Source organism: Lissotriton helveticus, chromosome 4_1, assembly GCF_964261635.1.
Source record: "Lissotriton helveticus chromosome 4_1, aLisHel1.1, whole genome shotgun sequence".
Lineage (NCBI taxonomy): Eukaryota > Metazoa > Chordata > Amphibia > Caudata > Salamandridae > Lissotriton > Lissotriton helveticus.
The window spans coordinates 1090667445-1090683979 of NC_136063.1; the positions used below are offsets into that span (position 1 = coordinate 1090667445).

A 16535-nucleotide genomic window follows, 5' to 3' on the forward strand; every position below is an offset into this window, starting at 1 on the left:
TGCCCAGACACCGCGTTTGTCCCCTGAGGCCTCTCCGAGGCCGGGTCGTAACCCCGGGCCCCTGTGAGGAAGGGAGGCCCGGGTGAGGCAAGAGGGTGGCCACCCAGAGGCAGTTTTGAACCCCCGGGCTCCCGTGAGGAGGAGGGGCCCGGGTGACGCCGCAGAAGGGGAGGGCCTCGAGGCACATTGTCGGTGCCTGGACCCTACTGAGAAGGAGACCTCCCCAGAACCCCGGTGAGTGGGGCCTACGTTACCCTGTGTGGTGGTTGGGGGGCTGGAGTCAGGGCACAGGGTCGGTGCCCGCCCCGAGGTCCTGACTAACTTTCCAGGTGCCCCGTCGGGCAGTGGGCACCTGCAACGTTGGGCCCCCAGCGGAGTCTGTGGCCCCAGTAGACTGTGCCAGTTGTAGGAGGCCGATAACTAGCCCATAGGGTCCCCCAAGGAATTATCGATGCCCCCCCCCCTGAGTCACGGCCACACCTTATGTCAATGCTGGGTGCTTAGGATACTGCGCCCCTGCCTATGTTTGACACTACTGTTATGTACTGCCTAGGTGATTTAATAGATAAGGCTTTTGTGCCCCCGGGCAGGTGAATGTGACTTTTCCTTTACAGGTGTGGTGCGCTTCGGTGCCTAGTTTTGATTGTAGGCTGATTACCCTGCTAATGTGAATATGCTAATGTTATGCCTATACTAAGGTTATTGGGGCCCAGGTATACTGTTGTTTTACACATGATGGGTGATTGTATGCTTTGGTGCCCACAGGGCAAGTGAAGGTGCCTTTTCTTACAGGTTTGGGCCTGGTGAGCTCCATGCTGGCCTGACATGTTATTCCAGGCCCCGGTTTATGCCCATGGTAAATGCGTTTTAGGCTGATGTTTGATACCCACAGGTTTATGGTGGAGGAAGCCTCACTGATTTATTACAGGTGCTCCTGCCTGGTATTATATGCTGTACTGCCATGAAGTTTTTCCTCTACAGGGGTTGGGCTGGAGTTATAGTGCACGGTATGTACCCATGCTAATGGTATTTTGCATTACAGCCCATCACTAAGGATGAGAGCCTGAGTTGGCACCGCCATATTGGCCCCAGGTTCAATGTTAATTGATTCTTCTTTATTTACAGATATGGACTTACAGACTCAGCCCTTACTTCCCATGTAAATAACCCCCCTTTATACACTTGGCTCTGGTGCCAGTAGGCGCCATGTGATGATACCACTGTTAGGCATTATTCCTTTGCAGGTTGGAGACACTAAACTTCTTTATTTTTCCAACTAAAACTGGTGTCCTGCCTCTTTTGTGGTGTGCCTGGTGTGTCGTTGGTAGGTACTGCGTGAGTGCTTCACATGTCCTTCGAAGTTTGGCCTGCACGCTTGGTCCGTGCTACCCCCCCCTTGGAGATTTGGGTAACCCCATTTCTTACATTGCCGGCGAGCGGTGGGATAGGACTTGTGTTTGCGCAGTACCACGGCAGCCACGGGTTACACCACAAGTAGAGCTTTGAGAGTGATCATAGCCTTGTTGTGGGGATTATTGTTTGGCTGAAGAGTGTTTGCTATATTGCTTCCTCCTGAAAGTGTTTTGTGAAAATTGTGTCCCCTTGGTCCACTGTGGGTGTGTCCCGGGAAACCTCACCACGATGGGGTTTGTTTATGAGGAGGTGGAACTGATGGAGTACACCGAACAGGAAGTGATAAACTTCCTCAAGGAGAGAGGGATACCCCCAGTAGGAAATATTAGGAGAAAGTTGTTTCTTTATGAGGCTCTCAAGAGGGGAGGGCCCTTAAAGATCAGTGGGGACCTGTCTGATTACCCCCCCAAGTATTGGAAGGGTGGATTCGGTAGAAGCCAGTGGGAGGGCTCCCAATCTGTAACCCTGGAGGGTAATTACCCTGATGAAAAGGAGGAAGAGTTTAACAGGGCAGAGACACCAGTAGCTGATGAGGACACCGTAGATAGGGAGTCTCACACTGGGTCCTGTCCCGAGGGCACTGCCCCATCCCTTTCCCTGTCCCCAGAAGAGTGGGTAGATAGGAGGGAAGAAAGGGAGCATCAGCTAGCGCTGGAGAAGCTCAGGTTTGAGCAGGCCACAGAATTAGCGCAGCTGAGGATTCAGGAGCAGAGGCTAGAGACAGAAATGGTCCTAGCCCAGGAGAGGATGGCGGAGGTGGAGAGGGCTTTCGCCAGAGAGAGATCAGCTCAGGTGGGTAGGTTGTCCCCTGAGAGTGGGTTGTGTAGTCTGGATTCACCAGTGAGGGTGGGATCCAGTGGTGGCAGCGAGTGTAGGTCCAGTGCAAGGTGTCCCACTCCCGAAGCCCAGGAGACGGTGCCTGATTCCCAGGAAGAGGGGGACGGGTTAGTGTTTAGGGGCAGGGGAAAGCTGTCCCACCAGTCCTGGGGAGAGTTTGAGGAGGGGTGTTGGACCGCACTGGAGGATTGGTTGGTGGAGAGAGCAGTGGAGGATTGGGAAGGGCTGTGCCATGCCGTTATCCGGGAGCACATGCTGAGAAGTTGTTTTCCCAGTCTGCGTCACCATCTGTTGCAGTGTGGGTTCTCAGACCCCAGGGAACTTGCACGGGAGGCAGACCTCTGGGTAAATGCCAGAGCGTCTGGGAAGGCTGAGGGGAGTGATCCTGAAGGGAGTGGTGTAGGGATCTTCTGACCCAGTGTGGCGGGAGAGGTGAGGAGTGACCCAGCTAGGTCCCAGGAAAGTGAGAGGGTGGTAGGGCCTAACATCCCATCTAATGGAGGGAGCGAGACGAGGAGGTGTCCCGAGGTGCCCCAACCGCAGTCACAGGGCCTGGAGAGTTCTTTTAGGGGACCCCAGGTTGGGAGGCTAGGCTGTCCCGATGTGTCATCCAGAGGAAGGGATCCCCTCATGTCAGGAGGACCCGGAGCATCACTAATCGGAGCTCCAGTGGTTCGGGGGTCTGACCAGTCTCAGGGTTTAGATCCTGGACTGGGGGTTCAGGTTCAGGAGTTGCCTGGCCTGGAGTGTGGGGTACCTGTAAGCCAGGCCCCCACCAGTTTGACTCCCAGGGGTACTTCTCCGGGTAGGAGGGTGCGGAACTCTGGGAGGGGGTGCGGAGGGAGGAAAGCCTCTCCTCTGTCACCGGCTCAGCCACAGGGCGCAGATCCTGGGTTGGGTGGCCAGGTTGAGGGTTCTCCGGACCTGGCGGGTGGGACAGCTGTGTTCAGAGTCCCCCCAAAGTTGACTCTCAGGGGTACTACTCCAGTTAGGAGGGTGCGGAACTCTGGGAGGGGGTGCAGGGAGAGGGAGGACTCGCCCCTGTCACCGGTGCAACCTGAGGGTTTCGACTCCAGGTTGGGAAGAGAGTGGTTGTGTGAGGGTGTCCCCAGGATAAGGAGATGGCGGAACCCTAGGAGAGGTAGGGGGAGGAGAGCCTCGCCCCTGAGAGCTGGTCAGCTTGAGGGTGTAGACCCCAGGTGGGTGGACCAGTGGCAATTTGGAAGGAGGAGAGTGGTCCAAGAGTATCACAAGCCTGAGGCTAGAGCCTCCCACTCTAGGAAGGAACAAGGGCCAGAGACTTCTGGATGGCCTAGAGGCCAGACCTGGCCACATCCCACTAGGGAACACCAGTGGGGTGGTTTTGTTGGTGAAGGGAGGGTTGCGAGAGAGAACCATTGGGTTCCAGAGTGGAGAAGAGACTGCAGGTGCTCCTGTAGTTGCCAGCCTGCGTCCACCTTTTTCCGCCCCAAGCAGGGAAGCCCATCAAGGTATTGATCGGTCTACCCTGGCTTTTGGCTGGGGGGGAGCTGTGTTGGACTTGGCCTTTTCCCCCAAAATTTTTCGCTTTTGACCCCCTTGTCTGAAATGTCTCCCCATGGGATTAAACCTGTATAGGCCATGAGTGGTGTGAGACACCTTGTTAAAAATGTAATGTGAAGTAATGGTGTGAGCACTTGTAAATTTCCCCATTTTAAAAATGCACCTGACTAAAATGTACTGTGGTTAAAATGGATGCCATGGCCATGGGTTTTGCCACTGTACTGCCATAGGTCAGCGGTCTAGTTATTATTACCCAGCTACCCCTAGCTTTTGGAGGGAAAGCCTGGCACCCAGGGTACTCACCCCCTCCCCTTGAGCCAGTTTAGGCTAGTTTTGCCAACATTCTAGAAGGTTCTGGCACTGCCAGGGAGGAGGGTATAAATAAGGGGGATGTGCCACCAGAGAGTCAGTCAGCGCTGGGACAAGAAAGAGAGGGGACCTGCTGCGAGGAGCTACCGCCACATGGGCCTGTGAGCTGGGCCCTGCACCCCTAAAACCCCCTACTCTACTGTCCCCTGGGCCCCTGATAAGGGAGGGCCCTTACCCAGGTCACTGACGCTGTTTGGACCTGAAACTGCGCCAGCGCAGCGCGACAGAAGCCCCAGGAGGTGAGGAGTGTACCCCTGGGCTGCCTGGAGAAACTGTTGCCCCTTTGTGAGGTACTGACTATCAAGCGCTGCAGAGGGAGTGTGCCCCTGAGGAGCTGTTCTGGGACTGTCCGGCCCCCCTTGGGAAGTTGTGACCCCTGTGGAAGCCCTGACGCTGTGAGGGACTGCCTGCATAGCGATGTGTGAGGAAGCGCTATAACTTGCAAGCGCTATAGAATGGCTGGAGTTGTGCCCCCGCTGCGTGGCCCGAGTAAGGAGCTGGGGAGTGTAGCCTGAGGGAACTGAGGTGATTACCAAGCGCCCAGGGAGCTTGCCCCTTATTGCAGCCGGGATCACCGTTGCAGCCCGGGCGCTGAGGAGACTGTGGCGCTGCTCGGAAATTGCGCCTGGGGCCGTAAATCACTGCCGCGGCCCGGCGGCGCCTTGAAGGGACCCCCTTCATCGTGACCATCGTCGCGGCGGCCCCCGGTACCAGAAGAGGGCCGCCGAAGTGAAGAAGGGGCCGCGCTAGGCCCTGAGGCCGCGGCACACGCGTCACGTGACGGGGGCGCCCGGCCGCTTCATCGGCCCGCCCTCGCCAACGCCGCGCAGGGATTGGCTGCCGGCCGGCAGCCCGAGAACAGGAGCCGAGTCGAAGCCCCGGGTCCCCGTGAGGTAAGGAGGGGGACCCGGGTGAAACGTCAGCGCGGAGCCCCCGTGTCGAGGGGGAGCCCCGAAGCAGAAGCGACCTGAGCGGGAGGCCACCCCGCCGGTCTGTGCCCCCGGGAGAGGGGCCGGTGAGTTAGGCGGGGCCGGGGCACAGCCCCGCCTCCCGACCTGAAGCCGGCCGGAGGAGCAGAGTGCCTGCGGGGCTCCCGTTAGGAAGAGGGAGCCCAGATTGTGCTGCAGGAGCCGTGTGGGGTGGGAGGAGAGCCAGGCGGGCTTCCCCCCACGTTTGCCCAGACACCGCGTGTGTCCCCTGAGGCCTCTCCGAGGCCGGGTTGTAACCCCGGGCCCCTGTGAGGAAGGGAGGCCCGGGTGAGGCAAGAGGGTGGCCACCCAGAGGCAGTTTTGAACCCCCGGGCTCCCGTGAGGAGGAGGGGCCCGGGTGACGCCACAGAAGGGGAGGGCCTCGAGGCACATTGTCGGTGCCTGGCCCCTACTGAGAAGGAGACCTCCCCAGAACCCCGGTGAGTGGGGCCTACGTTACCCTGTGTGGTGGTTGGGGGGCTGGAGTCGGGGCACAGGGTCGGTGCCCGCCCCGAGGTCCTGACTAACTTTCCAGGTGCCCCGTCGGGCAGTGGGCACCTGCAACGTTGGGCCCCCAGCGGAGTCTGTGGCCCCAGTAGACTGTGCCAGTTGTAGGAGGCCGATAACTAGCCCATAGGGTCCCCCAAGGAATTATCGATGCCCCCCCCCTGAGTCACGGCCACACCTTATCTCAATGCTGGGTGCTTAGGATACTGCGCCCCTGCCTATGTTTGACACTACTGTTATGTACTGCCTAGGTGATTTAATAGATAAGGCTTTTGTGCCCCCGGGCAGGTGAATGTGACTTTTCCTTTACAGGTGTGGTGCGCTTCGGTGCCTAGTTTTGATTGTAGGCTGATTACCCTGCTAATGTGAATATGCTAATGTTATGCCTACACTAAGGTTATTGGGGCCCAGGTATACTGTTGTTTTACACATGATGGGTGATTGTATGCTTTGGTGCCCACAGGGCAAGTGAAGGTGCCTTTTCTTACAGGTTTGGGCCTGGTGAGCTCCATGCTGGCCTGACATGTTATTCCAGGCCCCGGTTTATGCCCATGTTAAATGCGTTTTAGACTGATGTTTGATACCCACAGGTTTATGGTGGAGGAAGCCTCACTGATTTATTACAGGTGCTCCTGCCTGGTATTATATGCTGTACTGCCATGAAGTTTTTCCTCTACAGGGGTTGGGCTGGAGTTATAGTGCACGGTATGTACCCATGCTAATGGTATTTTGCATTACAGCCCATCACTAAGGATGAGAGCCTGAGTTGGCCCCGCCATATTGGCCCCAGGTTCAATGTTAATTGATTCTTCTTTATTTACAGATATGGACTTACAGACTCAGCCCTTACTTCCCATGTAAAGAACCCCCCTTTATACACTTGGCTCTGGTGCCAGTAGGCGCCATGTGATGATACCACTGTTAGGAATTATTCCTTTGCAGGTTGGAGACACTAAACTTCTTAATTTTTCCAACTCAAACTGGTGTCCTGCCTCTTTTGTGGTGTGCCTGGTGTGTCGTTGGTAGGTACTGCGTGAGTGCTTCACATGTCCTTCGAAGTTTGGCCTGCCCGCTTGGTCCGTGCTACCCCCCCTTGGAGATTTGGGTAACCCCATTTCTTACAGGCAGTCACAAGCTTAGTCGGCCCGGCGCTTGAAAGGAGATAATATCTATTTAAAAATATATAATCTGTATATATTCAAAGAAGCAAGACTTACTCCAGTCACCACATCTGTTTTGGACCTCTTGCCAAGTAATCGCTCTATTTCCTACTAAAATATGCCCCAACTCTTTCAGACCACAGTTATTCCAGCATCTTAAATGGCTAGTCTGAACTTGAAGACCCAGGCATTTGCATTCACCTAATTTTAAGTAATAAAACCCTGTAGCACCTACTCACTTAAAAAAAAGTCTGTAGTCTATAAGAATATTCTTGCAAAGTCTTTTACCTAGTTTTTTTATGGGAGTTTTGCTATTTTTAAAAATGTCGGACTCTGCGAGCCAACCCCTGCACCATTTTATCCAGAAAAAAATTGTTTCCTGGTCCATTCGAGTCCACTAAACCACTAAACGAGCTGTCAGATCTATAATAGCGGCTTCATAATATGTACTAATTTGAGGAAGTGCAAGCTCCTCTGGTTAATATCCAATTGGAGCACCAAGAGTTTGACCCTAAACATTGTTTCAAGCTCTTTAAAATAGATGGTATTCATTTTTATTGGTATATTTCTGAAGAGAAAAATAAAGAAAGGTAGAATAGACATTTTGATAAGGGCCACACGGCCTATCAATGTGAGGGGTAATAATGACCAATCGTTCAGCAGTTTTTAAATTTTATTCCGCATGGCTTCATAATTTAATTTATAACGTTCCCCATATTGATTAGTGACATTTATCCCTAGATATCTAATTGGATCGGGCTTGATGGCTTGTTGTTTAAGACCTTCAGGGAGAAATTCACTCTCTGTGTTGATGGTTAAAATTTCAGTCTTATTATGCTTAATTTTATACCCCCAACCAATTAAAATTAAGCAAATTCTGCTAATACTCGCTCTATAAACTGGCTCTGTGGACTGAGATAAAGAATGATGTTATGTGTGAATAACTTTAATTTTGCCATGCCTGATATTGGTGCTCAAATTGTCATATTATTGCAAGTTTTATTGACTAAGGGCTCAATAAAAAAGGTAAATAAGATGGGTGAGAGCGGGCAGCCTTGTCTGGTCCCACCATTCACATTTACTGTCTCTGCTAAGTTTGCATTAATAAAGACCTGAGCCTGCGCCCCCTGCTAAATATTCCATAGCATTTTTGTGACCAGGGGGGAACCCCATACCTACCCAAACCATTAATAAGAGCATCCCAATTGACCAGATCGAACGCCTTTTCTGCGTCTACCATCATGACAAGCCCCGGAGTTTGATTACTGTTAAAAAAGTCGAGTACCTGTACGAAAAACCATGTCTTCGCGGACATTAACCACTCTGCGACAAACCCTGTCTGGTCTCTATGGATCACTTCTTGTGCCAGAGGGGTAAAAATACAGTGCCCAGATTTTCATTAAGATTTTCATAGTCCGAGTTGAGAAGACGGATTGGTCTATAAGCATTAATATCCTTAGGAGTGTTCCCCTTTTTCACGAAACTAACAATGATGGATTCCTTAAAAGTTGGGGAAACCAAACCACCCGCCTTTATATAATTAAAATGCTTTTTCAAAAACGGTGTTAATTCCTTAGCAAAAACTTTATAGAATTCTATTAGTAGCCCATCATTTTCACGGGCTTTTGCTCCCACCATTGTATCCAGGGCTGCCAAGATTTCTGCTCCTGCTATATCAAGCTGAATCTTCTCCACCTGGGAAATTGACAAATGGGGAAGATTTACTCTCTTGAAATAATGCTGAATTGACTCTTGCCTGACCCTGTACTTAGTTGCTTATAGCTGCTCATAATGCTACATGAATAATTGGGCAATCCTATCCTTATCCGTCACCGTAACTCTGGTTCTAGGATCTGTAACTTCAGAAATTAAGGCTGGTTCCTGTTTAACCTTAGTTGATCAAGCTAGCAGTTTGCCTACCATTTGACTTTCTTCATAAACTCGCTGTTGGAATGTTCGGGAGCTATTAATTTCTTCTTGTGAAAAAAAATTCTCTTAAAATCCTTTTTTACTTTTTTAAGCTGATTTACAGCTAATCCATCACCCCGTAAAGAGGCATTCTTCTGCATCAAAGCAATATCAACTGTCCGCTGCAGATTGGGTATTTGAATGCTTCGATTTTTGGACTGAGCGGCCATAAAAGCAATCATTTGCGCACGCACTGCCGCCTTCAAAGCCCCCATACTGAAAAAAGTTCTGCTGTTCCCTCCTTGACCCTAAAAAACTGTTGTATCCATTCCCTTATGCCTACTACCCATTGTTGATTTGAAATGAGGAGGTGATCCATCTGCTACCTGGTTCTTGTCCTCCTTCCCTCCTCAATTTCTAGATCCAACTTGACCAGAGAATGGTCTGAGAATGAGTTAGCCCCTATTTATGAGTCAATATATTCATGGGAGCTAGATATTATAAAAAAAAGTCAATATGGGATGCGGTTTGGAATTAATTGAAATAGGAAGTATATACAAGGGCTTCCCGGGTGGCTTTACGCCATGGGTCAATTAACTGATGATCTTGTATTACTGCGTCTAGAATTTTCTTAATATTTGGCTTTAGTTGCTTCTTATTTTTAATTTGAAGTATCCTTTATCAAGTCTTGTATATAATTAAAATCCTCTCCAAAAATATTCTGCCCTGAAGCTCCTCTGAGTGATTTGTTGATCATCATGGATTAGGGATCGTCAAAAATTAGACCATATTAGTTAACACAATTTAACGTAGACCCATTTAAATTCACCGTTACCCATATCCATCATCCCTGAGGATCCCTCTACACTTGCACAAACTTCCAGTCTAAACCCCTACAAAAAAATATGGCTATTCCTCTCATTGCCAGCCCTGATGAAGCAAAAAACACTTTAAAAAATGCTCTTGGGATTAAAAGTTTTGGTGAATTTGTTTTCAATTGTGTTTCCTGGAGAAAAAGTACTTATGGTGCAAAGGAAGCCAGTCGTCTTATTAGCCCTCCATACTTTTGTTTGTTTAAAACTCCATTGACATTAACCAAAATAAATCTACATTTAACACACATTTCTATGATTTGTAGCAAAAAATTATAATACTGGATTCAAAACCCTGTTCTCCTCTCACCTCTCCACTTTGCTTCTGCTCTTTTTGATGCAGTTCACCCCCTGTTCCCACCCTTATTGTCATCCCTTCCCCCCCTGAGAGATGTACAAAGACCCGCAAGCCACATCTCGTCCTCCCCTACTGCTCTGTGAGGTACCCTGGTGCTGCACCCAGGGTGACCCCCTCCCCTACCTTGGAGACCCTGTATGACAATCTATAATTCTATTCTATTTTACAAAAGAGATTTCTCTTAGCAGAATCTGCGCTTCCTCTATATTTGTAAACAGATGAAACTTGCCTATCACAAGCACTCGTAGCTTCGGTTGCTGAGCAATTAATGCCTGAGCGCCTTGGGCCTTAAAAATATATAGAGATTAAACGAACTCTTTACACCAGTGTGCGGCTGCTACAGACAGCAAAAAATTGACAGCTAGAAACCTCATTGATAGCAAATTGCCTCTGCTGGATTGCCTTAGTTAAAATCTGTTCTTTTATACGGTAGTCGGCAAAGGTGATCAAAATTGTACATGAAAATTTTGAATTTGGCAACGGGTGTGAGGGGACTCTATGTGCCCTTGTTACAGTGAGGTCGCCAGTAAATTCAGGCAAGACACTCTTCTTAATAAAAGTCTCAACCCATTGAAGTTTTTGGGAACCCTCACTCCCCTCAGGCGCCTCCACTATGCGTAAATTTGCACATTGAAAATGATTCTCGAGTTCCTCAAGTTTACTCTCTAGGGTAATTTTTTCCTTTGTTGCTTCATTCACTTTCTGGTGCATGGTGTTCCTTTGATCTTTCTGATGTGCAATCCTTGATTCCGCTTCTTGTATTTTAGCTGGAAAGCTAGCCCACAACCTCCTCGATTTTTCCGAGGCATTGATGGAGGGAGGCTATTTTGTTCACTTGAGATATTTTCATTCAGGGAAGAGGTGTGGCGCCACGTCCAGGGCAACATGACACCGGACGCTGGAGATCATGGATGGATCCCTGGGTCTGGCGGCAGGGGTCTGCCCAGCACCATGTGACTCTGGGCAATAGCTTGCTTTATCTTCCCAACGGCCCCCAGTGCCGGGATGCCTCCGGGTAGCTGTGCACTTTACAAATACTGGATTTACATTTACATTTATTTCTCTTTTTTCCTCCAAAAATAAGAGTCACCATGGTCTTTATGTCCATTTGTTGAATGGTGTCTTTTTCTGGGATCTGTTCCGGCCAGTAGTGTTGGGATTTTCCATCTTCCTTCTGGTTCCCAGCTTGTTGTCCTGAAGCTTCTGATCCTCCTTTGCTAGGAGACAGGAGCTGAGGCTAATGTTGGGTTGCTGCTGCGGTAATCTTGAATCTTGCGGAGGTGTCGTTGACTGAGCCTTGGCTTGTGGCAATGAGGGTAATGCCTGTTCCTGGGGCTGGACATCCATCAAGGTACTCTTGACTTTATGAGGAGGGGTTTAAAGCTTTTTCTTCTGAAATTGTTACTTGTCGTGTGAGTGCTTGTGCATTTAGAGAAGGGTTATTTGGTGCATCCTCAAAAGACCCCTCCAAGGGTCTTTGTTGTTTTGCCGGTAATTTTACAGGTATAGGGTGAATAGCTTGAGCTGCCTTTCCCTTTGAGAATAATGAGAAATTGTAAAAGTTTCTCATACCCTTCTCTCTTCCCCTGGCAGCTAAATCAGATGTCTGCACTTCCTCCAGTCTTATTTCCTCTTCTGATGCTCCACCCATTCCCTTCTCTGTGCTAGGGTCTCTCACTCCCAATTCCTGATGACGTTCTGTCGGCTCTTCCTCCGAGCTCTCAAAGCTCGAGGTTATGCCAGGTCGCTTTAAATTGTATTCCACTCTGGCTGCAGTTCACAGATTTTTTGATTGGGCCAATTGTGTTTTAGCTTTTGGACCTGTTGCAGAGTCAATTTTAGCCATTAGATTCAACTGTTTTAGATGTTTTCCCACTTTGTCTTTGAGATATGGTATCAAGTTATTAGAAAAGAGGTACAAGGAAGGCAGAGTCAGGCAACTGTATACAAATGGAATTGTGGTAGTGTTTGTAATATTCAACAGCAATCCATTCATATACTTAGAACATTTTTACGTTTCTTTCCAAGGCGAAGTGTAAAGAACAAAATAAGTACTTTACAAGGATTGGATCCTTGCAAGATTAGAAAGCATACAAATTTGCAGGGACACTCACTAGCTTGTTTATCAAAGAAAGTGTGCTGTCTGGGGGTCCCTGATTTCCGAAGATACTACTACGCTAGTCAACTCCAGTGGCTTTCTTACTGGACTGCGGGTAGGAATTTACATGAGATCGGCTTCAAAGTGGAACGATTTGACCGCGGGGAACTCCATTCTCTATTACTGCCCAAGACCCGGATCCCCCCGGACTGTCCCCCCTTATTAAGAACCGCCTTAATTTGCTGGAGGAAAGCCCTTCCTTACACGTCTACCGTGCCACCCTATGCAGCGAACATTCCTTAATTAGGCATCCCCACACCACAAGGTAGACTCACACGGCATGGACTCCAGAACTGGGCGGATAGTGGGATAGAGGACGTGGGAGCCTTTGTTTGGTGATGATGCCCTGCTGGACCACAATTCTTTTACGTGGATTTCTGGTGCACCCCCACGCTTGTATCTGTTACACGCTACGGTAGCACATTATATTAGGACCACATGGGCACCACAAAGACTCACACCTAGACAGCACGAACTTGTACACCTACTATATTATATGGGACCCGGGGGACACCTTGTACGGTGGTTGTACACAGGGATAAGGACACACGCTGCGATTCCGCTCCCGACCCTCAGAACACGCTGGGCGGAGGACTCCGAAACTGAACTGACAGACAGGGCGTGGAAGGTCATACTAGAACATCCAAAAAAGTTGTCACGAAATGCTAGGCTCACATTTATCCAGGCAATGGTGCTCCACAGATCATATCTCACCCCCAAGAAACTACACCGTATGTTTCCGGACTCCCCCCATAACTGCCCTCGCTGTAGAGGGGATGAAGCGGACTTTATACACATGCTGTGGCCTTGCCCATGACTACAGGGATATTGGGCCGAGCTTCACCGTTCGCTCACTACTGTGACACAGGTGCCGGTCCCTGACGAGGCTCTGGCTTACCTTGTGGGACTGCCTAGACGGTCAGGGAAACAGAAAGTCGGGCTGGAATTCCTGGACCGTGCACTCATTTTGGCAATCAGGGTCATAACGATGAAATGGAAATCCCCCAGATCCCCCGTAGTGGCTACATGGCAGGCGGACTTAGTGCAGTGGGGTCCGGCGGAAGGAGCGGCCCTCCGAAGGGAGGAGGAGAGAAGACTACGGAAACATCCCATAGCGATAGAGTGGGTAGCCATGCTAATCGCCCTAGAGGCGCTTGACTTAGTCTCTCCGGGGACGGTGTCCCAATAACATGAATGACCCTGCACGTCCTTCTTAGCGTAGGGCCCATTCAGCGAAAAGCGGATGAATTGTATTTGCTGTACATACCCTATAGTCTGACAGCCTCTGGAACCCCCCCAAGAGTGATAAGACTGTTGATAACGGGATGACCAGGAGTGGGAGAGGGTGGGTTAGGGTTGAAGATTTTCCATAGGTTTGTTTCGGTTACTTATATAAAAATGGAACTTAATACATCCTTACCCAAAGTGTATTGTAACACCCTTCAAGTGAGATGTTGAGCCATGCCTATAATGCTCTGTTTCTCTTTAGACCATTTTTCTTGTATCGCACATGGGATATTGCTATGATTGCTGTATAATGGAGGGGGGGGGGTGTAAACCAAAAGAAAAAAGACTGTCCATATGGCATGAACCTGTTAATACCATTGTCCAATTCGCAGTCGATAATAAAGTATGTTTAGAAAAAAAAAGAAAATCAAAGAAAGTGTGCCAAAGCACCTTTCATCATTTCAGGATGTTCGTTATACATTGCACAACAATGCGAACTTTAGTTAGGAGGCTGTACTATGTGAAAACTATGTTCTATGTTTAGGAGAAATTAATAGAGCACTTTTGCATGGTACTGTGGCAGACATAGAAAAGGTCTGTTGTGATCTGCCGTTTCGTTTCTATGGTCCTGAGCAGGATTTTAGGGAAAACGAAGAGATGTTAAGGGGAGGAGTTGTAGAAAAGGGCACAGATATTACAGTTGATAGTTTTGAAGAAGAGATTACAAAATTGAACACAGTGTGGCGTGGAATATGCTTGTATATGTTGTCGACGTACTCTCTACAAGAGTCAAACATGGACTGTTGACTTGTATTTAAAAAAGTGAAAAACAAAATAATGATAACTGGTAAAAGTTAGGTATGTATTTATTTGTATAGGAACGCTTTGACTTGCCCATAAGGTAAGTCATATGTTACAATAAATTGGAAGATAATACAATTCCTGCTAATGTAGAAAAACCATGAAGGGTCAAGAATAAAGAAAAAGTCAACATTTATGATTCTTTATAGCATTGCGAAGGGCTGTTATGGACTTCTCTCCAGCACTCACTAACCCTCCACAATTCATGCAGTATGATTCCATTCGGGAAAACTCTGGAGCCAAATCTTGGTTGAGATTGGAACTCGGAAGGGACTCTCTGCCACGCTGTTGTTGCAGCTGCTATTGAAGTTGAGGGTCTTTTAGGCTCACATTGCCTTCTTGCTGCTTTTAGACGATTTACATGGTATGTTTTTAGATGGTAAAGCATGGACAGAGCCCATCAAGAATATTTTTTATTCGTACCCCTTGACAATGTCTTGTCACATATTGTACATTGCACAAATTGAGCTGTAATACTGTGTAAACCAATTAAATTTCTTTGTTTGATAGTTATGTTCTATTCATTAGTTCCGATGTTGAAAGTTATTTTTTTAAACTGTTGTTTTTTACAAATTTGTTGCTAGAATAAATTTAAACCATTATGTTACTAAAGAGCTAGACTCAAACTTTCTATCTATAAATCTGTTTTACACTTTGTCATTTGTATTCATGACTACCCACGTCATTGTGACCTCCGGTGTTGCTGTGAAGAAGTAAAAGGCATTTGTGATGCAGTTATTTCGACAAATTAATGCAAAGGGGAAAGTTAATTAGTATCTTACTAAAAAGCTACACTGAAACTTTATGTAAAATATGTCTATATATGAGTTTTACACTTTGTCAAAACACCCGGTATACTCAGGGTGTCCTTGGCAATTGCACACATAGAATAACACAGGCAATCATACAATCACCCAGGCACTACTCATGCACTTACATAATTAGCCAGACATTACACACTCACTCACAGATACATACAGCCACTCATCAACCCAGTCACCGACCTATACAGCCACTCACACACCTACTCCCAAAGTTTACAGGTTACAGTTAGGAAATAAAATTAAAAATACCGTGGAAATTCACTGAAAAACACACAGGTTACAGGGACGTTATAGTTAGGAATTCGCATATAAAAAACCTTAGAAATTCACTGGAAAAACAAAGATTACAGGGACATTATAGATAGGAAATATAATTTACAAATCCTTAGAAACTCAGTGAAAAAAACAAAGTTTACAGAGACGTTATAGTTAAGCTCAAGCTTCACTTGTACAAAACCAGTGAAATTCAGCAGTTATAATTAGCTGAGTTAACTATAACTTGCGTGCCCCCAATGCATTGCTTATGACCTCACATATTACATCACTCATGACATGGTCAGTGAATTCACTGATTACATCACTAATGACATCTTAAATGACATCACTGAGGACATCATCCACAGAATCTCTGATGCACCCACTCACACTACAATATACGCTTTCATACACCCACTACAACTTGCGCACTACCATTCTCAAAACCAGTGACACACCCATACTAGTACTTTCATACCCACTCACTGATTCATAGGTCTACACACACACACACACACTCATACACACATACAGCTACTCATACACCATCTCAATCACTAATACAGCTACTAATATATCCACTAATACACCCATACAGCAACTCACACACTGCCAGTCATCCTTAGAGCTAATCACATACCTACTCACTCACCCATAGAATCAATCAAACAGCCATTTACTCAACTATACAGTAATAGACACACACACTCACTTATTCATACAGATATTAACACATACTCCATCACCCACACTGTCAGTGACACAAACACACACTCACCCATACATCCATTCTTAAAATCACTCACTCACACATACAGTCACTCATATACTCCAACATTTGCTTATTCTGCCTTTCACATATGCAGTAACTCACCCATTTATCACTGGCACAGCCATTCACTCACCAAAACAGCCATAAACAAACTCAGTCACCCATACAACTCATCACAGATGCACTCACTAACCCATACAGCCACTGACTCACCTACTCACTCATCCATGCAGGCAGTCACACACCCCCTCACCCACCACACAGACATTCACACACCCATACAGGTACTCAGACAACCAATGAATCACCAATACAGCTATTCACATACTCACTCACAACCCATACAGCCACTTAGGTGCCAACTGACACAGACATTCAGATAGCCTAGTCACTCACCCATACATTCAATGAGATAACTAATCGCTTACTTATACCGTCAGTCAATTCAATTCAAACACGCTTTATTTGATAATATCATTTGATTATCATAAAAGCAGAATACAA

General features: G+C 47.8%; 1 protein-coding gene across 1 annotated transcript in view; it reads right to left on the bottom strand.

The window, feature by feature from the left end:
• NR4A3 (nuclear receptor subfamily 4 group A member 3) overlaps nucleotides 1–16535 on the bottom strand; it is a 595821-nt gene that overhangs the window by 456826 nt on the left and 122460 nt on the right. The gene's annotated exons all lie outside the window — the stretch shown is intronic.